The sequence below is a fragment of the Mustelus asterias genome, chromosome 6 (genome assembly GCF_964213995.1).
Source record: "Mustelus asterias chromosome 6, sMusAst1.hap1.1, whole genome shotgun sequence".
In the NCBI taxonomy this organism is placed as follows: Eukaryota; Metazoa; Chordata; class Chondrichthyes; order Carcharhiniformes; family Triakidae; genus Mustelus; species Mustelus asterias.
Window position 1 is genome coordinate 7,963,629 of NC_135806.1, and position 25,483 is coordinate 7,989,111.

Sequence of the window (25,483 nt, forward strand, 5' to 3'; positions counted from 1 at the left end):
TCCCACCTCCATAACCTTCACCCACTCTACATCCCTTCATTCCAATTAACATGAGTTGACTGCTCAATATCAGCTCCTTCACTGACAGACTCTTCCAACAGAATCACATCTCCGTCATGAGCTTCCTCCCTAGATTCTTTTGTTTTGCTGCAACTCTCCCAAGCTTAACCGTCTCCTTAAAACCTACTTACGCTTTTCATCGTTTCTTTATCGCTGCTTCCTGATGTCCATGTATAATATTTCTTTGACCGATGCACAGTAACAGCCGTGTGTACCATGTACAAGATGCACTGCAGCAACTAACCAAGGCTCCTTAGGCAGCACCTTCCAAACCCACAACCTCTACCATCTAGAAGGACAAGGGCAGCAGATACCCGGGAACACCACCACCTGGAGGTTCCCCTCCAACTCACACACCATCCTGACTTGGAACTATAACACCGTTCCCTCACTATCGCTGGGTCAAAATCCTCAAACTCTCGTCCTAACAGCGCGGTGGGTGTTTCTACAACGTATGGACTACAATAATTGAAGAAGGCAACTCACCACCACCTTCCCAAAGACACGTAGAGATGGGTGATAAATGCTGGCCCATCCAGAGATGCCCACATCACATGAGTGAATAAAAAATAATTTGAGGGTGTTGCAAAATTGCAGGCTGTTGTTTCACATCCCAATCAAACTCACGAGAACATTGCTGATGCATTGTGGTTTAGCACAAGTTAATCATGATGATCTCATATCAATACCAACAATGGAAATATACTTGGTATTGTTAGTGTTAATGTATCCATTGTAAACAATGTTTGACGTCACTGTCTGTGATGGGGAGATACCAAAGTGTAGATGTTGCAACACTTCTTCCCATCTCTGCCTATCGAGCCTGCTTTACTTGTTAGTCACAAGTAGGCTTACATTAACACCAAGTGAAAATCCCCTCATCGCCACACTCCGGTGCCTGTTCGGGTACACAGAGGGAGAATTTAGCGTGGCCAATGCACCCTAACCAGCACGTCTTTCAGACTGTGGGAGGAAACCGGAGCCCCTGGAGGAAACCCACGCAGACATGGGGGGGAATGTGCAAACTCCACACAGACAGTGACCCAAGCCGGGAATCAAACCCAGGTCCCTGGCGCTGTGAGGCAGCAGTGCTAACCACTGTGCCGCCTGCATTCCAATTCATAGAAATCATAGAAATCATAGAAACCCTACAGTGCAGAAGGAGGCCATTCGGCCCATCGAGTCTGCACTGACCACAATCCCACCCAGGCCCTACCCCCACATATTTACCCGCTAATCCCACTAACCTACGCATCTCAGGACTCGAAGGGGCAATTTTTAACCTGGCCAATCAACCTAACCCGCACATCTTTGGACTGTGGGAGGAAACCGGAGCACCCGGAGGAAACCCACGCAGACACGAGGAGAATGTGCAAACTCCACACAGACAGTGACCCGAGCTGGGAATCGAACCCAGGACCCTGGAGCTGTGAAGCAGCAGTGCTAACCACTGTGCTACCGTGCCGTGATTGTCGAGATCTCAATGATATCCTTCAATAGTGGCACAGTTTCATGCCCTGGTGAATATTCTTGCCTCAATTCAACATCACAAACACAGATTATCAGGTTATTATCGCATTGAGCACATCCTCACTCGGACTAAATCCTGTTCACCCATCACCCCGACTCTGGCTAAACAACACTGTTCCCAGCCAAGCAACTTTCATTTTCAAATTCACATCCTCATTTTCAAATCCCTGTGGCCTTGCTCCTCCCCATCTCTGTAATCTCCTCCAGCCTCACAACTCACCGAGATCTCTGATCTCTTCAGCATTCTCAATTTTAATTGCTCTACCTGGCGGTTGTGCCCTCAGCTGCCTGGGCCCCAACCTCCCGATACCTCTCCGCCTCTCCTTCATCCTTTGGAATGCTCCTTGAAAATCCTCCACGGCGGCACAGTGGTTAGCACTGCTGCCTCACAGCGTCAGGAACCCGGGTTCGATTCCCGGCTCGGGTCACTGTCTGTGCGGAGTTTGCACATTCTTCCCGTGTCTGCGTGGGTTTCCTCCGGGTGCTCCGCTTTTCTCCCACACTCCAAAGATGTGGGGGTTAGGTGGATTGGCCATGCTAAATTGCCCCTTAGTGTCAGGGGGACTAGCTAGGGTAAATGCATGTGGTTACAGGGATAGAGCCCGGGTGGGATTGTGGTCAGTGCAGATGGGCTGAATGGCCTCCTTCTGCAATGTAGGATTCTATGACTCGATGACCATTGGCCAGCAGTGGGATCTTCCAGTCCCGCCGACATTTTGCATTGTTCACAAGTCGCGCCAGCAAGGAACCCACCGCAAAGGGAGGGACACCGTTGGTAGGACCAAAAGATCCTGCCAGCGGGAATGGCAGGAAGATTCCAGGAAGAGTTTTAACAGCACCAGGTTAAAGTCCAACAGGTTTATTTGGTAGCAAATGCATTTGCTACCAAATAAACCTGTTGGACTTTAACCTGGTGCTGTTAAAACTCTTACTGTATTTATCCCAGTCCAACGCCGGCATCTCCACATCAGGAAGATTCCACCCAGTGTAACCCAAGCAACGACTGCACTCCAAAAACACTTCTTCAACTGCAAAGGGCTTTGTGACACTGAGGTGTGTGAAGGGCGGAAGGAGGGCCATGCTTATCATTCAACGTGAGTCATTCTTTTTCAATAATTGCACTCAGCAACAAGGGAATCTTAAACTGAAACCCTTCCATTGGTCTGCTGTTACTTACGGCTCTTGTCTTGGCTACAGAAACTGCAGTGGCTTAATCAGCTTCGGTGTTGTCAGAAGTATCCGTTCTCCAGTTTTAAAAGGTTCCTGACCATTTTGGTTAATAATTAAGCTTCACATTTGGCCGTCTTGTAGACAATCAACTTTTCAGTGCCAAAAAGAAAACCTCCCAATTGCTTTTGAACTTTGCCCTGTAAGCTCTTACAATAGGACATCTTCTGGCCTATAAATATCACTGAATGTCCAGCCTCTATCCCGTACCCAAAATATTTTTAATCTCCCTCCCTCTCACCAAGTCTTGCTCCATCCGGCCCAACTCTGACACAGATAAACCAAGCGCCTAGTGCCAAACGTCAATGCTTTTTTTTCTTGAGCTTTTTGGGTGACAGTGAAGACACGGCGATATATTTCCAAGTTAGGATGGTGAGTGACTTGAAGGGGAACCTCTAAGTGATGGTGTTAGTTCCCCTCCTAGTCTCTCGCCATCCCGACTTGGAAATATAATTGCCATTCCTTAATTTTTTATTTTATTATAATGCCTCGACCGTGGCAAGAGATCCCAAGGTACCCAAGCATGACCACTGCCGTCAACAACATTGCAAAGGCAGGAAGGAGGTTCTGGGTTTAAGAGGAGAGAGGGGTGGGGAATTTCAGAGCTAAGGCCCCCAGGCAGCTGAATGTGCGGGTGCCAAAGAGTGAGGTCAGCCTTTCCCAACAGGGATAAAATATCTCACACGTCGATTAACACTTTCCCAGAATGACGTACATGACTCTGGGGTTACTCAGGGGTTGAGGGGGCGAGATAAAGTGGAAACAAAGGCAGCTGAACGCAAGCACCAATGCGAGCTGAATGGGATGATCGTTGAATCCAAACCACGGCCAAGGGCAAACTGCTGAGATACTGGAATATTCCGTAGTCACGTAACTATCTTTCTCTTGTAATGGAAAAGAGCTCTGGAATCCAAAAGCCGGACGAGAAAGGAGAGCAACCATGAACCAGACAACAGTTATCACAGTGGAATACTCGCTGCCTCTCTCAGCAAGTCCTGCGCAGGGTCCCTTTAAGAATCAGAGGGGGAAAAAACCAAGAAGAGCTGCTGGAATGTGCGAGAGCCGTGTGTCTTGCTGTAGGACGCCGAGACACTAGATATCCTTGACACGTACCCCAGAGACCATCCAAGGAGCAAGTCCTTTGATCCAGACCTCCCTGAAGCCAGTTTGGAGGCAGGAGGTGGGGTTAGGAAAACGCTGGAGTGGTTTGCACTCACTCTCAGGAATGTGGCTTAAGAATTCCAAGCACTCTTAAAATATTCACTCACTAAATCCAACTGCGGAATCACTTTTCTCTTGATACGGCTACGATCGCATCGTGATTATCTCACCGGATTAATGATCCAGAGGTGCTGGACTAATAATCAGGAGTCACGAGTTCAAATCCCACCACAGGGGGAATTTAATTAAATATGTAAAGCAATTAATAAAATAAATCTGGAATTAAATCCATTAGCAATAGTGACCATGACACTACCAGATTGTTATAAAAACTCATAGAACCCGTACAGCGCAGAAGGAGGCCATTCAGCCCATCGGGTCTGCACCAGCTCTTCAACAGAGCGTCTTACCCAGACCCAATCCCCAAACCGCATGCATTTACCCCGCTAATCCCCCTAACCTGCACATCTTTGGACACTAAGGGGCAATTTAGCATGGCCAATCCAGTTAACCTGCACATCTTTGGACACTAGGAGGCAATTTAGCATGGCCAATCCCCCTAACCTGCACATCTTTGGACACGAAGGGGCAATTTAGCATGGCCAATCCAGTTAACCTGCACATCTTTGGACACTAGGAGGCAATTTAGCATGGCCAATCCCCCTAACCTGCACATCTTTGGACACTAAGGGGCAATTTAGCATGGCCAATCCAGTTAACCTGCACATCTTTGGACACTAGGAGGCAATTTAGCATGGCCAATCCCCCTAACCTGCACATCTTTGGACACGAAGGGGCAATTTAGCATGGCCAATCCCCCTAACCTGCACATCTTTGGACACGAAGGGGCAATTTAGCATGGCCAATCCACCTAACCTGCACATCTCTGGACTATGGGAGGAAACTGAAGCACCCAGGGAAAACCCACGCAGAAACGGGGAGAACATGCAGACTCCACACAGTCACCCAAGGCCAGAATCAAACCCGGGTCCCTGGTGCTGTGAGGCAGCAGTGCTAACCACTGTGCCACTGTGCTGTGTAACTCATCGGCCATCCTTACCCAATCTGGCCTACATGTGACTCCAGACCCACAGCAATACGGCTCACTCTTAATTTCCCTCTGAAATGACCATTCGAGTCACTCCATTGTATGAAAATCACTGTGAAAATTATCACCCATATCGGGCTACAGTGGATCCAGGCATCGACTCACTACTCACCTTCTCCAGGGAAATTAGGGATGGGCAATGAATGCTGGTCTAGCCAGCAACACCTCCGTCCCGTAAGTAAATAAAAAACAGGGTGAGAGTTACCACAATAAAAATCGATTGTAAACGAGTGCAGAACTCTGCTTTTCCTACAGTCAGACTTACACAACTAGTCTGCAACATATGAAATCTGGAAATAATTCTTGCTGTGTTCGGAAATACAAAGAATGAGAACAAAGAACAAAGAAAATTATAGCAGAGGAACAGGCCCTTCGGCCCTCCAAGCCTGCACCGACCATGTTGCCCGTCTGAACTAAAACCCCCTACCCTTCCAGGAACCTCTATTCCCATCCTATTCATGTATTTGTCAAGACGCTCCTTAAAAGTCACCATCGTATCTGCTTCCACTACCTCCCCCGGCAGCGAGTTCCAGTCAGCCACCACCCTCTGGGTAATAAACTTGCCTCGTACATCTAAGGAATAATAATGTGCTGAATCAAACTGCTTCGTGAAAAATTAAATGACCCAAACTGAGGAAAAACCTCCTGACCTCAGACTGGCCCTGGGCCCTGCCATTGTCAGTCTTGCTTGGAATTTGTAAGTTTACTGACCTTGCCTCTCAAATCCCGTGCCCTTTCTCTTCGATCGTCAGTTGACATTGCAAGTTACCATGGCTGCTCCACAATTCCAGTAAAACTACGCTCAGGCTTGAAGGAAACTGCTGTTGTGGGCTGGCAGTTTACTTCAGACTTTGTAATGAAGTAATAAAGAAAGATTCGTGGCACGGATTCCAAACCAGTCACTGGAAAGAGCGAGAGGATGCCAATGGAGGCTTTTTAACTCTTCTATTTCCAAGAAATGTCATGAAAGCGTCATTAACATACAGAGGGATCTGGGCGTGCAAGTCCACAGTTCCCTAAAAACAGCAACACAAGTGGCCAAGGTGATTAAGAAGACATATGGCATGCTTGCCTTCATCAGCTAGGGCACTGAGTACAAGAGTTGGGAAATCATGTTGCAGCTATATAAAACCTTGGTTAGGCCGCATTTGGAGTGTTGCGTGCAATTTTGGTCACCACACTACCAGAAGGACGTGGAAGCTTTGGAGAGAGTGCAGAGAAGGTTCACCAGGATGTTGCCTGGTCCTGAGGGTGTTGGCTATGAGGAGAGGTTCAATAAACTAGGATTGTTTTCACTGGAAAGATGGAGGCTGAGGGGAGACCTGATAGAGGTCTACAAAATTATGAGAGGCACAGACAGGGACAGACAGGATGGCTGGTCAGAGGTTTTTTCCCAGGGTGGAAGTGTCAATCATGGTGGTGGGGTTGGGGTGGGGGGGAGGGGGGGGGGGGGGTGGGGGGGAGAGAGTTGGGGGCGGGCACAGGTTCAAGGTGAGAGGGGGAGGTTTAAGGGAGATGTACGGGAAAGCTTTTCACACAAAGAGTGGTGATGTCTTGAGGAGTCCACATATTACAGAGAAGGAGGTGCTGGAAATCTTAAAGCGCATCAAGATAGATAAATCCCCGGGACCTGATGAAGTGTATCCCAGGACATTGCAGGAGGCTAGGGAGGAAATTGCAGGTCCCCTAGCCAAGATATTTGAATCTTCGATAGTCACGGGTGAGGTGCCTGAAGATTGGCAAATGTTGTGCCTTTGTTTTAAAGGGCTGCAGGGAAAAGCCTGGGAACTACAGGCCAGTGAGCCTCACATCTGTAGTGGGTAAATTGTTGGAAGGTATTTTGAGAGACAGGATCTACAGGCATTTAGAGATGCAAGTACTGATTAGGGACAGTCAGCACGGCATTGTGAGTGGAAAATCATGTCTCACAAATTTGATTGAGTTTTTTGAAAGGGTAACCAAGAAGGTAGATGAGGGCAGTGCAGTTGATGTTGTCTACATGGACTTTAGCAAGGCCTTTGACAAGGTACCGCATGGTGGGTTGTTGCATAAGGTTAAATCTCACGGGATCCAGGGTGAGGTATCTAAATGGATACAAAACTGGCTTCTTGACAGAAGCCAGAGGGTGGTTGTAGAGAATTGTTTTTCAAACTGGAGGCCTGTGACCAGCAGTGTGCCTCAGGGATCAGTGCTGGGTCCACTGTTATTTGTCATTTATATTAATGATTTGGATGAGAATATAGGAGACATGGTTAGTAAGTTTGCAGATGACACTAAGATTGGTGGCATAGTGGACAGTGAAGAAGGTTATCTCCAATTGCAACGGGATCTTGATCAATTGGGCCAGTGGGCTGACGAATGGCAGATGGAGTTTAATTTAGACAAATGCGAGGTGATGCATTTTGGTAGATTGAATGAGGGCAGGACTTACTCAGTTAATGGTAGGGCATTGGGGAGAGTTACAGAACAAAGAGATCGAGGAGTACATGTTCATAGCTCCTTGAAAGTGGAGTCACAGGTGGACAGAGTGGTGAAGAAGGCATTCGGCATGCTTGGTCAGAACATTGAATACAGGAGTTGGAATGTCTTGTTGAAGTTGTACAAGACATTGGCAAGGCCACACTTGGAATACTGTGTGCAATTCTGGTCACCCTATTATAGAAAGGATATTATTAAACTGGAAAGAGTGCAGAAAAGATTTACTAGGATGCTACCGGGATTTGATGGATTGAGTAATAAGGAGAGGCTGGATAGACTGGGGCTTTTTTCTCTGGAGCGTAGGAGGCTGAGGGGTGATCTTATAGAGGTCTATAAAATAATGAGGGGCACAGATCAGCTACATAGTCAATATCTTTTCCCAAAGGTAGGGGAGTCTAAAACTAGAGGGCACAGGTTTAAGGTGAGAGGGGAGAGATACAAAAGGGTCCAGAGGGGCAATTTTTTCACACACAGGGTGGTGAGTGTCTGGAACAAGCTGCCAGAGGTAGTAGTAGAGGCAGGTACAATTTTGTCTTTTAAAAAGCATTTAGACAGTTACAATGGGTATAGAGAGATATGGGCCAAATGTGGGCAATTGGGATTAGCTTAGGGGTTTAAAAAAAAAGGGCAGCACGGACAAGTTGGGCCGAAGGGCCTGTTTCCATGCTGTAAACCTCTCTGACTCTGTGACATGTGCTCAAGTTACTTAATCAATCAATCCTCATCACGCCTGTATCCTTCCACTTGAAAATCCAATTCATATACCATTAATATAAGTTTCACTGCTAAGTTTCTCTACTCTCAGGACAATCGCCTGAATTTTCTGGATGGTGAGTGATTGGTGCCCACCATCCTGAGAGTCATGGGGGACACCTCCCCACCGAGTCTGACAGGCCCACTGACATTGTGCGTTCAAATGAGCATTGATCGGCAGCAGGCAAAACCCCCCCTTGGACGGAAGTCCCACCTCAGAGAGCTGTCAGCCCGTTGAGCTCTCCAGCTCCCCCAGGCACAGCGTTGCAGTGGCCAGAAGAGGAACTGCAGCACCATGCCTGAGCCTAACTTTTGGGACCGTACTTCAAGTGAGTATCAGGGGGTCCCAGGAGTGTATGGAATGCCCTGTGGGTGGTCGGTATGGGGAGGGGGGGGTGCGATCTCAGTGTCAGGGTGGGGAAAGGGGTGGAAGAGTGTTAGTTCCAGCTCCCAGAGGGGAGGGCTCCCCAAATATGAAGGGACGACCCACACCCTTCCTGATCGTGATTGTTAAGCTTTTCTGTTTGGCACTTTGTGACAGCACGGTGGCACAGTGGTTAACACTGCTGCCTCACAGCGCCAGGGACCCGGGTTCAATTCCCGGCTTGGGACACTGTCTGTTTGGTGTCTGCATGGGTTTCCTCTAGGTGCTCCGGGTTCCTCCCACAGACTGAAAGACGTGCTGGTTAGGTGCATTGGCCATGCTAAATTCTCCCTCAGTGTACCTGAAGAGACCCCGGAGTGTGGTGACTCGGGGATTTTCACAGTAACTTCATTGCAGTGTGAATGTAAGCCTACTTGTGACACTAATAAATAAATTTTAATTTCAACAGGCACCTCCCAGCCTGAAAACTGAGGTGGGAAAATGTCCGCAAGTGGTCAAGTGACCAGAAAGACCAATCAGTCTTTCTCAATCCTATTTATTTATCTACTGATGGGATCCGCTGGCACCTTTGCATTCTGACGATCCCGGTCTGATTCAATGCCCTGTCCAATGGCCAATCCTTCCACTACACTTTGCACATGAGACCAATTGCTTACTAAGTTAGAAAAAGCTGCCAAAATGACTGACCAACATCACGTTGTTGACTTAAACACGCCGGGCGGAAGTTTTCCCGTTCCGCCCGCCATGGGAATTGTAGCCGGCAAGACACAGACCATGCAAAGGTCCGTTGACCTCAGGCGGGATTTTCCGGTCTTGGGGCGAGCGTGGCTGGAAAATTCTGCCCGTTGTGTTACAAAGTTACACCCATTGGACGGGATTCTCCAGTCTCACTGGCAGGACCCAGTGCGAACGAGAATGGAAAATTTATTATTCCAGCCAAAACCCCATTCGCTTCCAGCGGCACTGGATAATAGATCAAGCTGGGATTGGTGCATGTTGTCTTCCCATTGGAGTGCTGAAACCATGTAAATATTCCCAATTCAATCCATTCCTTCAAATAATGCATTAATAAAGTCTAAATACCAATTTTAGAAACTGACAGTACAACACAGTATTCACAAAACCTCTAAATAAATACACTCACCTTTAAGTGCATTTGATTCTCTTAATGTTTCCCTTCATGGAGGAAGAGTTGTGCTGTACTTTATACATGTCGTGTCCAGCCTGGCTATCAGTCACATTTCAAGATTACCACAAATACTCAATCCAATGTTTTTTTTAAATGAAACACTCACAACTTCATTGGTTCCTGATTCAGCAGCCTGGGTCATGTGGCCCTTTCAGAAGATCACCCCTTAAAGGCACCTGGCACCACAAGATTATAGGATTGCATGTTCTCCCCGTGTCTGCGTGGGTTTCCTCCGGGTGCTCCGGTTTCCTCCCACAGTCCAAAGATGTGCGGGTTAGGTTGATTGGCCGTGCTAAATTGCCCCTTAGTGTTAGGGGGAATAGTTAGCGTAAATTTGAGAGGTTATGGGGACAGGGCCTGGGTGGGATTGCAGTCGGTGCAGACTCGATGGGCCGAATGGCTGAATTACTGTAAACATTGTTCATATGGACTCCTCATTTATTCTCAAACTCAATTTCATAGAATCATAGAGTCCCTACAGTACAGAGGGAGGCCATTCAGCCCATCGAGTCTGTACCAACCACAATCCCACCCATCCCCATAGCCCCATGCATTTTCCCTAGCTAGTCCCCCTGACAGTAAGGGGCAATTTATCATGGCCAATTTCCTCTAATTGCACCCAACCCACGACCCCCACCACCTCACCCCTACCCCTCCCAAAGGCACAACATTTACTTATCTATTAGTGTCACAAGCAAGCTTACATTAACACTGCAATGAAGTTATTGTGAAAATCCCCTAGTCACCACACTCCGGTGCCTGTTCAGGTACACGGCGGGAGAATTTAGCATGGCCAATACACCTAACCAGCACTCTCTCAGACTGGGAGGAAACCGGAGCACCCGGAGGAAACCCACGCAGACACGGGGAGAACGTGCAGACTCCACCCAAGTTGTGACTCAAACCCAGGTCGCTGGTGCTGTGAGGCAGCAGTGCTAACCACTGTGCCGCCACTAAATCGAAGGGCAAAAAGAAAAACAACAGATAGTTCAAGCAGTTCACCTCCGACTCAACTTGAAGCAATTTCCAAAAATTTCTAACATGTCTGATTTGGCAAATCGGTTTCAAATGGAAAAGGCAAATGAGCAAACACATGGCGAAAGGAGGGAAAAAGAACTGTTGTGGAATATATCTGCACTGTTTCTTACTAAACTGTTGCGAAAGAAGAGGATGACCGGTATGTCCGCTCAATGACGGGAATAATGTTAGTCCCAGTTGACATCCAAGATTTCAACACTCATAGATTCATAGAATTCCTACAGTGCAGAAGGAGGCCATTCGGCCCATTGTGTCTGCGCTGACCACAATCATCCCACCCAGGCCCTATTCTCATAACCCCACATATTTACCCTGCTAATCCCCCTGACACGAGGGTCAATTTTAGCATAGCCAATCAACCTAACCCGCACATCTTTGGACTGTGGGTGGAAACCGGAGCACCCAGAGGAAACCCACGCAGACACGGGGAGAACATGCAATTCTATAATCTTGTGGTGCCAGGTACATTTAAGGGGTGATCTTCTGAAAATTCTCCTGAATCAGGAACCAACTTGGATCTTCACTCCAACTTGCCTGGGCTTGTCCCAGCAGTTAGATCCGAGGGTCATGCCTGGAAGCATTGAATCTGCATCACCCTGTAAATAGTTGTTTTCCGTTAATAAAATCTATATTTCTGAACTGGCGGAGCCAAAGTTACCACAAATCTTCGATGCATTAATCTCACAAATGGTGGGTTTTTCAAAAAAATGATTAGAGCCACTTCTTTCAATCTTGCGTGAAACTTCCAAATGATGTCTGACCTCAGGGATGAATGGCGTTTTGGAAAGCGAGCCATTCACTAAATGCATGCAGGAATCAAAGCGTTTCATAAAGAGCTTCGAGATTATCACTCATAAACATGGACAAAAAAACATATGGAAAAGTTGGGCACTGTGTTGAATATTGGCCAGAATTCTCTGGTCTCGTGTGCCAGGGAGAATGGAGAATCGGGCCCCCTGCCAAATCTCTATTCACAGCAGCAGGACTGGAGAATCCCAGCCGCAGGTGAGGTCAGCAAATTCTGGCCATTGGCTTTGTTATGATCACATTACATGGATTAAGTTTTGTCCTGCATCTTAAACAGCAATTTTGCCCAGACCTCAAACTCCTCCTTTAACCCTCCCTGCCTTTCTCCCTCACTTTTCTCCTTTTTAAACTCACCTCATGACCCGATTCTTGGACCACGTTTCGGGTGATCTGCCCTAATCATTCCCTCTGTGGCTCGGGTTTCAAATTTTATTTGTTAAGCGCTCCAGTGAAGCCGCTGGGACTTTTCCCGACGTTAAAAAGGGGCTAGATAAATGGATGTAACCACCGGACAAAAGTTGAACTGCTTCACCCACTGAGTAAGTGACAGCGTGAAATTTGTTAATGCACTGGAGGACACGGACATCTTTAAGAGGAAGCTGGATAAGTGCAGGGGGGAGAAGAGGATAGAAGGAGAGGGTGAAATATCATGTTCATGTGGATTATAGATGCCTGCGCAGCTAACTGGGCTGAATGACCCGAAAATCCAATGTCATTATTTGTGATTCTCGATGGCAGCGCCTTCCACGTGCCTGATTTAGCGCATGGCTCCATCTTACACGACCCCCACCTGCTACACGGGCAAGTGCCGAAAAATGCAGCATGTAATTTCCGTGTAATTTCTAGTTACACAACTCTACAGCTTTGTGACACAGGCGAATTGGTGGGAGAGTGTGACTCAGAGAAACAAAGTTGTTAGACGGAGAATTCTGTTTTCTTTATGTAGTTCAGCGTGTGCCACGAAAAACATTTTAATCAGCAGTTAGTTAAACGTTGAAATATAGAATTTAGCTTTCCATCGTGTCAGTGCAAAGGATGAGTTAACAACTGGCTGGGAGGCTACCGAGGGCCTCGTGTCTTCCTAGGTTAAGCAGCCTGACAGCAGCAAAATACTGACAGCAGCAAAAGATGCAGAGGGTCCAAACTATCCCCACTCAGCACTCTGTTATACCAGGGAATCTGTTCTCTCAGCAGTTAGCACTGCTGCCTCACAGCTCCAGGGACCCGGGTTCAATTCCAGCTCGGGTCACTGTCTGTGTGGAGTTTGCACAGTCTCCCCGTGTCTGCATGGGTTTCCTCCGGGTGCTCCGGTTTCCTGCCACGGTCCAAAGATGTGCAGGTTAGGTTGATTGGCCATGCTAAAATTGCCCCTTAGTGTCCTGAGATGCGTAGGTTAGAGGGATTAGTGGGTAAAATATGTAGGGATATGGGGGTAGGGCCTGGGTGGGATTGTGGTGGGTGCAGACCCGATGGGCTGAATGGCCTCTTTCTGTACTGTAGGGTTTCTATGATGACCCTTGGTGTTAGGGGATTAGCAGAGTAAATAAGTGGGGTTACGGGGATAGGGCCTGGGTGGGATTGTTGTCAGTGCAGGCTCGATGGGCCAAATGGCCTCCTTCTGCACTTGTAGGGATTCTATTCTATGATTCTAAATTGCCCCTTGGTGTCCAAAGATTTGCAGCTCAGATAGATTGGTCATGCTAAATGTGAGGGGTTACGGGGATAGGGGCTGGGGACTGGACCTAAGTAGAGTGTTCTTTCAGAGGGTCAGTGCATTCCTGATGGGCCGAATGGTCTCCTATTGCACTGTATGGATTCTACGATTCTAGGTTTTAAACAGTGCTGATGGCAATTCACCCGCTTACATAGTAGGGATTGGAATCAGGAATATTAGGGCAACTACACATCATGGTTAAAAACTGTACTCAACACTTAATGTGTGATGTGAAATTCCCAAAGCGATCAGGGCAGGTGTCAAGTAACATGGCCAAATCCATCACAATGTCCAACAGGACAGCAGTATGCCATTGGACTGTACGAACCAGCAGGTGAGGGGCCAATGCAACAAGGTTTATAATTTATTCTTTGATGGGATTTTGATTTGATTTATTATTGTCACAAGTATTATTATGAAGTGAAAAAAAGTATTGTTTCTTGTGCGCTATACAGACAAAGCATATCGTACATAGAGACGGAAAGGAGAGGGTGCAGAATGTAGTGTTTCAGTCATAGCTGGGGTGTAGAGAAAGATCAACTTTATATTAGGTAGGTCCATTCAAAAGGCTGACAGCAGCAGGGAAGAAGCTGTTCTTGAGTTGGTTAGTACGTGACCTCAGACTTTTGTAGCTTTTTGCCGGCGGAAGAAGGTGGAAGAGAGAATGTCCGGGGTGAGTGGGGTCCTTAATTATGCTGGCTGCTTTGCCAAGGCAGCGGGAAGTGTAGACAGAGTCAATGGATGGGAGGCTGGTTTGTGTGATGGATTGGGCTTCATTCACAACCCTTTGTAGTTTCTTGCGGTCTTGGGCAGAGCAGGAGCCATACCAAGCTGTGATACATCCGGAGAGGATGCTTTCTATGGTACATCTGTAAAATTTGGTGAGAGTCATAGCGGACACGCCAAATTTCATTAGCGTCCTGTGAAAGTATAGGCATTGGTGGGCTTTCTTAACTCTGGTAAGAAGTCTCACAACACCAGGTTAAAGTCCAACAGGTTTATTTGGTAGCAAATACCATGCTGGTACCATAATGGTATTTGCTACCAAATAAACCTGTTGGACTTTAACCTGGTGTTGTGAGACTTCTTACTGTGCCCACCCCAGTCCAACACCGGCATCTCCACATCATTTCTTAACTATGGCATGGATGTGGGTGTCGCTGGCAAGGCCAGCATTTGTTGCCCATCCCTAATTGCCCTGGCTTGGTGGGCCATTTCAGAGGGGCGGCTAAGAGTCATTGTGGGTCTGGAGTCACATGTAGGTCAGACCAGATAAGGACGGCAGATTTCCTTCCCTAAAAGGACATCAGCGAACCAGATGGGTTTTTACAACAATCCGTGATAGATGTCATGGACACCATTACTGCGACTAGCTTTATGTTCCAGATTTATTAATTGAATTTAAATTCCACCAGCTGCCGTGGTGGGATTTGAACCCATAAGCACCATCCTGTGCTTTTAGATTACTCATCCAGCGACATTATCATCCTGCCACCATGTCCCTGCTAAACATGTGTCAAACTCCTAGCTTTACTACCTTAGCTACTTCATATTGGAGGCAACCAGCAATCTCGGGGCCTTGGTTCCTCAGCGGGAGACTGAGATGTTCATTCACGTCCCATAATAGAATAAATAACGAGAATGAGGATTGGGTCCTTTACATTATAAATATTCTTTCAGAAGTGATTTTTTAATCAAAAGTACTTTTTTTTAATTCATTCTGGGTCACGGGTATCCCTGGTTGGCCAGTATTTATTGCCCATCCCTAGTTGCATCCACATTGCTGTGGCTCTGGTGTCTCATGTAGGCCAGACCAGGTAAGGATGGCAGATTTCCTTCCCTACAGGGCATTAGTGAACCAGATGGGTTTTTCCGACAATCGACAATGATTTCATGGTCATCAGTAGATTCTTAATTCCAGATTTTTAAAATTGAATTCAAATTCCACCATCTGCCGTGGCGGGATTCGAACCCGTGTCCCCAGAACATTAGCTGAGTTTCTGGATTAATAGTCTAGCGATAATACCACGAGGCCATTGCCTTCCCTTCAAAAAAGCCATTGGTCGCAAAATCAGCCCAAACTCACTCCTGATCAGCGTCTCCTGTGACAAAACTGGAGGGCAACACAACATGGGGTTTGGGGCTGGGTGGTTTGATGGCCAACACTAAGGCTCACAGTGGAAGAACGGGCAATTGTGGTGAGCCATGAGAAAGCATGGTGCCCATGGAATCATACCCGCCACACACCGGGGAAATAACCGCCATGCATGCCCCACACTCCAGCTCCGTGGCTTCGCTGAATTCAGACGGCAAATACTGCGTAACAAGTGATCAAAAATATTTTGGAAATGACCACGTCTGTGTTCACCTATCAAATGTCCCGCCCGTAATTCATTCATTCATTCGCAGATCCAAATGGAAGAGACGGAGGAACAAACAGCCTTGACCTTGGGAATGAGGTGAAATATTTCATCAGCTCTGAAGCACAATCTTGTTTGGAGTTCTGTACCGCAGCTGCCAACTGTAGTTTAGTCACTTTCTATTTTAGTCCATCAGTGGTCAGCTACAGTATTGACCAGTAACACTGCTGGTCGCCTCAGGCGCTCCTCTCTCGCTTACATTAGTGTTAGTACCATCCAGACAAAAGCCACGAGACGCCAGTAAACACCAGTGACCTGCCAAGAACATCAAGGGCATAAATACTGCACAGCACTGTGCCACATAGCCCCATTCGTCTTTCTCAATACAGCGCATTGCCAGTGTGATCCAGAGGCCCAGACTGGTGCTCTGGGGACACGCGTTCAAAGCCCCCATCAATTGGTGGAATTTAGCTTCACTGAGTAAAATCTGGAATTGAAAACTAATCTCAGTAATGATGACCAAGAATCAATCATTGTCACAAAAACTCATCTGGGCTAGCACTGTTGCCTCACAGCACCAGGGACCCAGGTTCAATTCCAGCCTCGGGTCACTGTCTGTGCGAAGTCTGCACGTTCTCCCCGTGTCTGTGTGGGTTTCCTCCGGGTGCTCCGGTTTCCTCCCACACTCCAAAGGTGTGCGGGTTGGGTTGATTGGCCATGCAAAATTGCCCCTTAGTGTCAGGGGGATTAGCGGGGTAAATACATGGGGTTACGGGAATAGGGTCTGGGTGGGACTGGTGTCGCAGCAGGCTCAATGGGCCGAATGGCCTCTTTCTGCACAGTAGGGATTCCATAATACTGACCTTTAGAGAAGGAAATCTGCCGTCCTTACGTAATCTGGCCTACATGTGACCCCAGACCCGCGACAATGTGGGTACAGTGGTTAGCACTGCTGCCTCACAGTGCCAGTGACCTGGGTTCGATTCCCGGGCTTGGGTCACTGTCCGTGCGGAATCTGCACGTTCTCCCTGTGGGTTTCCTCTGGGTGCTCTGGTTTCCTCCCACAGTCCGAAAGACGTGGTCAGGTGGATTGGCCGTGTTAAATTCTCCCTCAGTGTACCCAAACAGGCACCGGAGTGTGGCGACTGGGGGATTTTCACAGTAACTTCATTGCAGTGTTAATGTAAGCCTACTTGTGACACTGATAAATAAACTTAACTCTAAACCGTTCTCTGAATTGGCCGAGCGAACCACTCAGTTCCAGGGCAATTAGTGATGGACAACAAATGGTGGCCTTGGCAGAGTTTCCCATGGAAGAATAATGAAAATGAAGAGTCAGAGAGGTGCGAACACAAAGCTACATGTTTCCTCTCACAGGGAAGGGGCTTGTGCTTTAAAACAAACACACAAAATGTCCACTGAAGCTGTCCTGCCACAGCAAATAAAAATCCTGCACACCCATGCAGTAACTGTCGACACACATCAAAGCTTCCATCAAACTCGCCTCTGTCCTACCAGCTCCAGTCTGTTAACTTTTCTCTGCTGTGTAGACTATTATTAAGTCTGAAAACTTTTGACCTGCGCCCCAGAAAGAATTCCCTCGACTGGATCAGGTTAAAACATTTTAATCTCAACCACATTTTTGCCGTTCCCTCAAAGCTCGTGCATTTTGTGACTTCAGATGGTGATCTGCAGAAAGTGTATTTTTTCAATCGTCGCGGCAAAGGTGAGATATGAAACAGCAATTAAACTCATCCAGCGTTTGGGAATAATCACCCCTTTCCTGCCTGCGTCCTACGCAGCTGCATCAAGCAAATCTGAACGTTGGTCTTCTTTTAAAAATCACCGAGAGAGGGGTGTCATTCATTTTGGAAACTGGCCAGGTAGACAGAATTTGATTTGAGTTATTGTCACATGTGTTGGGATACAGTGAAAAGTATTGTTCCTTGCACGCTATACAGACAAAACATACCGTTCATAGAGAAGGAAAGGAGAGGGTGCAGAATGTAGTGTTACAGTCACAGCTAGGGTGTAGAGAAAGATCAACTTAGTGCGAGGTAGGTCCATTCAAAAGTCTGATGGCAGCAGGGAAGAAGCTGTTCTTGAGTCAGTTAGTTCGTGACATCAGACTTTTGTATCTTTCTCCCGAAGGAAGAAGGTGGAAGAGAGAATGTCCAGGGTGCGTGGGGTCTTTAATTATGCTGGCTGCTTTGCCGAGGCAGCGGGAAGTGCAGACAGAGTCAATGGATGGGAGGCTGGTTTGCGTGATGGATTGGGCTACATTCACAACCTTTTGTAGTTCCTTGCGGTCTTGGGCAGAGCAGGAGCCATACCAAGCTGTGATACAACCAGAAAGAATGTTTTCTATGATGTATCTGTAAAAGTTGGTGAGAGTCGTAGCTGACATGCCAAATTTCCTTAGTCTTCTGAGAAAGTAGAGGCTTTGGTGGGCTTTCTTATAGCTCAAATGGAGAGTTTATAGAAGAGATGACTAACATCGCGTTGCGTTGGCTACTGGCGACTTCATCCTATTTCTATATTCAATTCCCATAGAATATTCACCAAACTGTAAGAGGAAGCTACCGATACCAGTCAGGGACAGGGAAGGGGGAAGTCGTTGTATGGAACTCACCGACAACATAAGCAACTAATACATCGACGATACAGAGCATCAAGAATGGGCCGTAATCCTTACAATCATTGCCCAGGAGACTCTCCTGAACCAAGGTCACCCAGACAGACTTATCACGTTGCTCTTTGTAGGATCTTACTGTGCACAAAATTGGCACCCACATTTCCTGCATCACAACAGTGACTACCCTTCCAAAGAGCACTTCACAGGCTGAAAAGGGCTGTGGAACGCCCTGAGGTTGCGCAGGATGCTATATATAAATGCAAGTACCTTTTTTTTCTCCACCCCCTCTGGTTCATAAGTTAAACCCCAGCGCTTCCCAGCAAAGGTCCATGTCAGCACCATTCATCTGGTCCAATAGGATAGAGCACCATCTTTAGTAGTGGTGGTGGGATAGGAGTGTGCAAGGACTGGGGAGGAGGGGAGAGAAAGAAAACCATCATGGAAACATGATGCGTCTCAAAGCGACCATTCTGCTGTTTGGTGGTGGGTCGGCGAGTGGGGGCGGGAACAGGACTGATCGCGCAGTATCGCAGATACTGAGAAGGCTGTCACAGTGCACATCCTGTTAAAAAGGAACACATTTAGTGTTTTAATGTAAAGCTGCTAAATGTAGCTTTTGGGAATTTTAGAAAATTCCAAATGTCACAGGAAAAAAAAAATCAAAAACGAAGATTTTAAAATTGCATAATAATTTCAGTCACTATGGCGACAGAGAAGCTGGGGTAAATGTCGAATCTTCTTGCTCCAGATGTTTAAAATTGTGTCTCAACACAACGTGGGATGGCACAGTGGTTAGCACTGCTGCCTCACAGCACCAGGGACCCCGGTTCGATTCCCAGCTTGGGTCACTGTCTGTGTGGAGTCTGCACATTCTCCCCGTGTCTGCGTGGGTTTCCTCCGGGTGCTCCGGTTTCCTCCCACAGTCTGAAAGACGTGCTGGTTAGGGTGCATTGGCCGTGCTAAATTCTCCCTCAGTGTACCCGAACAGGTGCCGGGACTGGGGGATTTTCACAGTAACTTCATTGCAGTGTTAATGTAAGCCTACTTGTGCCACTAACAATAAACTAAAACTAAACTAAGCAGATGTTATGTGGAAAAGCCCAGCCGGACACCTGGTAACTTCCGGAAAACAATTACTGAGATAAATTTAGATGGTCCACAAGAGGATTGTCCAGTTGCCCACTGTCAGTAAAGCCAATAACTGATATAGCAGCGAATGGCAGACTGGCCTTGCTGTCTATCGTTCCAGATGGATTTTCCACCCAAGACCATGAACAGGAGAAAATTCTAGATCACGATTTGTTGAATGATTGTCCAGATGGCCACTTCTTCCCACTCAGCTATTTTGAGAATGGAAATGTGAGTTCAAGTCCTGTTCACCCAGCGCCGCGCCCACCCCATGCTCGCTGCCGCCCACCCCAGCAGCAACTCGACTAAAATTCCTATCCCTGTTCTCAAACCCTCCCGTGACTTCGTCCCTCCCTGTTCCTCTAATCATCTCCAGCTCTATCAACACCCACACCCAACCGAGACTGAATCACAGAACCTTAACAGTGCAGTAGGAGGCTGTTTGGCCCATTGAATCTGCACTGGTTCTCTGAGAAAGAGCTCTCTACCCCGTCCCACTCCCCGACCTTGGCCCTGTAACCTTGCACATTCCCTCTTTTCAGACAGCAATCCAGTTTTGAATACGTCGGTCAAACCTGCCTCCACCATTATATCCTAGGGGTGGCACAGTGGTTAGCATTGCTGCCTCACAGCTCCAGGGACCCGGGTTCGATTCCCAGCTTGGGTCACTGTCTGTGTGGAGTTTGCACATGCTCCCCAAGTCTGCATGGGTTTCCTCCGGGTGTTCCGGTTTCCTCCCACAGTCCAAAGATGTGCAGGTTAGGTGGATTGGCTGTGCTAAATTGCCCCTTAGTCAGGGGAACTAGCTATGGTAAATGCATAAGGGGGTAGGGCCTGGGTGGGGTTTGTGGTCGATGCAGACTCGATGGGCCGAATGGCCTCCTTCTGCACTGTCGGATTCTATGAGGGAGACAGGGGCATAGTTGCATTGTCACTGGACCTAGTAATCCAGAAACCTACGGTGCAGCCTTTGGGGACCCGGGTTCGAATCCAACCAAGGAAGATGGCGAAATTTGAATTTGATTCAAAAAACAAATCGGGAATTAAATCTCTTGCAATGACCATGAAACCCTTGTCGATTGTTGGAAAAACCCACCTGGTTCACTAATGTCCTTTAGGGAAGGAAATCTGCCGTCCTTACCTGGTCTGGCCTATATGAGACTCCAGGGCCACAGCAATGTGGTTGACTCTTAACTGCCCTCTGAAATGACCCAGAAAGACACCGAGTTCGAGGGGAACTCGGGGTGGACAACAAATGCTGGCCTAGCCCACGTCCCAGAATGGTACAAAAAACTCTCAGGAATTTTGTCCCAGATTCCAACCAGCCTCTGGGTGAAAAACCTTCTCTCTCCTCACTGTCACCCCGTCACATCCTGAGTGGGATCAGTTTCTCACGATTTACCCTGGAGGATATTTGTGTCGGGATTGTGGGGTCTGTTTCTTTAAGACAGCACAGCAGAAGTGGGTTATCTGGCTTGAGGAACCAATGGGGACTGAGAGTGAGTGATCACCCCAGGTGGTGGAGTTCTCTCTCGGACAGAATACATCTGGAAGCCATGGAGTAAGTATGTAAGGACTGAGCAACCAGGGAAGCTTCTCCAAGGCAGCTTGGGGGTACAAATCCCTGTACATAATTTCCCTTATTCAATCAATGCCCTTTGTTCCGAACATGTCTGGAGTTTCTTGACGCCACCTGGGGTGCCACTACATAACATCCTCCAGTTTTGGCCTCTTGCCCATTGCCTTTTTAAAATCGCTCCCACATTGGTGGTGGCCCCTCCATCTAGCTAGTCCTCCAACTCTGAAATTTCTCCATCCCAAACCTTTCCTCCTCTCTCTCCTGCTCTCACCAACTTTTACAGATGCGCCATAGAAAGCAGTCTATCTGGTTGTATCATAGCTTGGTATGGCTCCTGCTCTGCCCAAGACCGCAAGGAGCTACAAAAGGTCGTGAGTGTAGCCCACTCCATCACGCAAACCAGCCTCCCATCCATTGACTCTGTCTACACTTTCCGCTGCCTCGGAAAAGCAGCCAGCATAATTAAGGACCCCACGCACCCCGGACATTCTCTCTTCCACCTTCTTCTGTCGGGAAAAAGATACAAAAGTCTGAGGTCACGTACCAACCGACTCAAGAACAGCCTCTTCCCTGCTGCTGTCAGACTTTTGAATGGACCTACCTCGCATTAAGTTTCTCTACACCCTAGCTCTGACTGTAACACTACATTCTGCACTCTCTCATTTCCTTCTCTATGAACGGTATGCTATGTCTGTATAGCACGCAAGAAACAATACTTTTCACTGTATGTTAATACATGTCTCACAACACCAGGTTAAAGTCCAACAGGTTTATTTGGTAGCAAATACCATAAGCTTTCGGAGCGCTGCCCCTTCGTCAGATGGAGTGGTTATCTGTTCTCAAACAGTCCAAACTCTGTCTGGAGACAATACACATCTCTTTAACCTGTGTTGAATGCTCCCTCCACCCACATTGTCTGTACATTTAAGACCTGGCTGGCTGTAGAGATTTGCATTCTAATCAGTATTCTGTAATTTGATTTTGTGTCTCTGTGCCCTGTTTGAGAACAGATATCCACTCCATCTGACGAAGGGGCAGCGCTCCGAAAGCTTATGGTATTTGCTACCAAATAAACCTGTTGGACTTTAACCTGGTGTTGTGAGTCACTGTGAAATTGTCCTAGGTCCACAGAAAGAGGTTATTCCTTACGGCCACCGTTGGTTCTGTTGCGTTAAATCGGTGTCCTCTGGTTCTCGAATCTTTCGACCAACAGGAACAGTTTCTCCCAGTTTACTTTGTCCCGATCCCTCGTGATTTTGACTATCTCTAGCAAATCTCCTCCCGTGCTACTCTTAAAAATACCACAGGAAATCCGTCCCTTATTCCCGGTGCCATTCTCTTAATCTGAACCACCCTAAAGTACCACAGAACTGTTACAGCACAGAATGAGGTCATTCTGCCCGTCGTGTTTGCACCAGCTGTCCAAATGTGCAATTCATTTTGTGCCACCACCTCAGCTTCCCCCCATAACCCTGGGGTAGAGTTGTACGCTCCTCCTAACATAGGAATTAGGAGCAGATGTAGGCAATTCAGCTCTTTGAGCCTGCTCCGCCATTCAATCAGATCATGGCTGATCTCTCCCTGGTCTCAAATCTACCTCCCCACCTCTTCCCCGTTTCCCTTTAACCCGTCCTTTTATCAGAAATATATCTACATTCAGACTCCTTCGCGCTATGGGGCAGAGAGTTCCACAAATTCATCACCCTCTGCAAGAAATAGTTCCTCCCCAAGGCAGGTTCTGAGGCAGGGGGTGTGAATTGAGTGGATGGGATTTTCTGCTTGGGTGGGCAAGGTCTCAGTGGGAATTCTGCCCTTTCACCTCCGAAGGCCCTTTTTCTTGCCCAGCCTCAGTTTTTAGGCTGGCAGGAGTGGGTACAGGTGGAGTGGGAAGTTGACACAAGAGGCAGGGCTTCACTCTGAAGGCCACCTCAGAGTGCCTTCCCCGCAGGACACTGAAGCTCTGGGACCCCCTCCCTCACTGGCCTACTCCCTGATGCCATGATCACATCCATCCTAACCGCCCCCACCCCCAAGGACATTCCCTACCCTCCCATCCCCAGGACACACCTTTGCAAGCATCCTGACACTTAGTTCCAGGTAGAGAATTGCAGTACCGCTTCTAGCCACTGGAGCGCTGTTGCCTGCCCAGTTTGGAGAGCTGTTCACCAATCTGATTGGCCAACACTCACGTGAGCATTAAGTAGCAGTGGGAATTCAAGAATTGGCGGCTGCAGATTACACGCCAACTCCCGGGACGGCGAGCGCCAATTGTTCGCCATCCTTAACTTCCTACCCTGCATATTTTTTCTTATCATAGAATCCCTACAGTGGCCCATCAAGTCTGCACTGACAACAATCTCACCCAGGCCCTATCCCCGTAACCCAATGTATTTACCCTACAAATGCCCGTGACATTAAGGGGCAATTCAGCATGGCCAATCCACCCAACCTGCACATCTTTGGAGTGTGGGAGGAAACCAGAGGAAACCCACACAGATACGGGGAGAACGCGCAGACTCCGCACAGACAGTGTGACCCGAGGCCGGAATTGAACCTGGGTCCCTGGTGCCGTGAGACAGCAGTGCTAACCGCTGTGCCACCCACCATGCCGCCCCATCTCAGATAATGATCAAATTCCCTTTTGAACACCTCAACCACTCTCAGGCAGTGCATTCCAGATTCTAATCACCTGCTCCGTGAAAAAGCTTTCCATTGCTTCCTTGGCCAAATACCCGAAGTTCATAAGATATAAGAGCAGAATTAGGCCATTCAGCCCATCGAGTCCACTCCGCCATTCGATCATGGCTGATATGCTCCTCATCCCCATTTTCCTGTCTTCTCCCCATAACCCTCCAACCCATTACCAATTAAAAATCTGTCTAACTCCTCCTTAAATTTACTCCCTGTCCCAGCATCCACCACACTTTGGGGCAGCGAATTCCACAGATTCACAACCCTTTGGAAGAAGTAGTTTCTCCTCAACTCTGTTTTAAATTAGCTACCTCTTATCCTCAATCAGTGTCCTTTCGTTCTTCATTCTTTCGCAAGTGGGAACAGTTTCTCTCTCTGCTCTGGCCAGACCTATCCAGCTTTCCTACACAGTGTGAAGAATGAAGTGTATTTGTAGAATTCCATTTAGCACAGTGGAAAATTTAGTTTAAAAAAAGCCTCTCAGCAGTTCTTGCAGCCACTTGTGTCATTATCAAGTGGGCCTCTACAAGTGAATAAAAATCCCTTACTTGTCAACGGAAAATTACCTGTGATAAATATCTTCACTTCCGAGATAGCGAATGCACTCAGCATTTTGTCACAGAAAAGTTAACTGGATAGTCCCAGCTATAGAAGTATTTATTGTGTGAAGGTATATGTTACAACTCCTCTCCAGACCCCTGCTCAGGGATTTTAGTATTTCAATATTAGATTTAAATATTTTTGTAACCTTCCCCTTCCCGTCTGAACTCTCGCCAGATCTTGCATCATTCTCCAACAGCAAAGGTGAGCCGGATACCCAAATCCAGGCCGACAATTATCCTTTGTATTCATCCACTTGGACTTGTGCGCCATGGATCTGCCGAGTAACAGCAGTCACAAGAATTTAACAACCCAATGCTGGTCGGCAAGCAAGATTTCAGCTTTACGTCGGGTGAAAGACAGGAGGCCAGCCAGAAGAGCATCTGACGAAGAGTTCAGAAGACCATAAGATATAGGAGCAGAATTAGGCCATTCGGCCCATCGAGTCTGCTCCGCCATTCAATCATGGCTAATTTGATTCTGATCCCCATTCTCCTGCCTTCTCCCCGTAACCCTTGATCCCCTTACCAATCAAGAACCTATCTATCTCAGTCTTTAAGACACTCAATGACCTGGCCTCCCTCTGTGGCAAAGAGTTCCACAGATTCACCACCTTCTCGCTGAAGAAATTCCTCCTCATCTCAGTTTTAAAGGAGCATCCTTTCACTCTGAGGTTGTGCCCTCGACTTATAGTCTCTCCCACTAGTGGAAACATCCTCTCCACGTCCACTATATCCAGGCCTCTCAGTGTTCAGTAAGCTTCAATTAGGTCCCCCCTCATCCTTCTAAACTCCATCGAGTACAGACCCAGAGTCCTCAACCGCTCCTCATATGACAAACCCTTCATTCCTGGGATCATTCTTGTGAACCTCCTCTGGACCCCCTCCAAGGCCAGCACATCCTTCTTTAAATATGGGGGTCCAAAACTGCTCACAATATTCCAAATGAATATAATCAAAATGTTAACTCTATTTCTCTCTCCACAGTTGCTGCCAGACCTGCTGAGTACTTCCAGCACTTCCAGTTATTTCAGATTTGAT

General features: G+C 47.6%; 1 protein-coding gene across 4 annotated transcripts in view; it reads right to left on the reverse strand.

Annotated features, from left to right (window-relative positions):
* The window catches only part of lpar1 (lysophosphatidic acid receptor 1), a 136,342-nt gene that overhangs the window by 75,828 nt on the left and 35,031 nt on the right, over positions 1-25,483 (reverse strand). The window contains exon 1 of one of the 4 annotated variants that reach the window (XM_078214046.1): positions 547-597. The exons of the other annotated variants lie outside the window; for them this stretch is intronic. The gene's annotated coding sequence lies outside the window, so the exon portion shown is untranslated. Of the gene's footprint in view, positions 1-546; positions 598-25,483 lie in introns of those variants that run through there. 4 annotated transcript variants of the gene reach the window in all.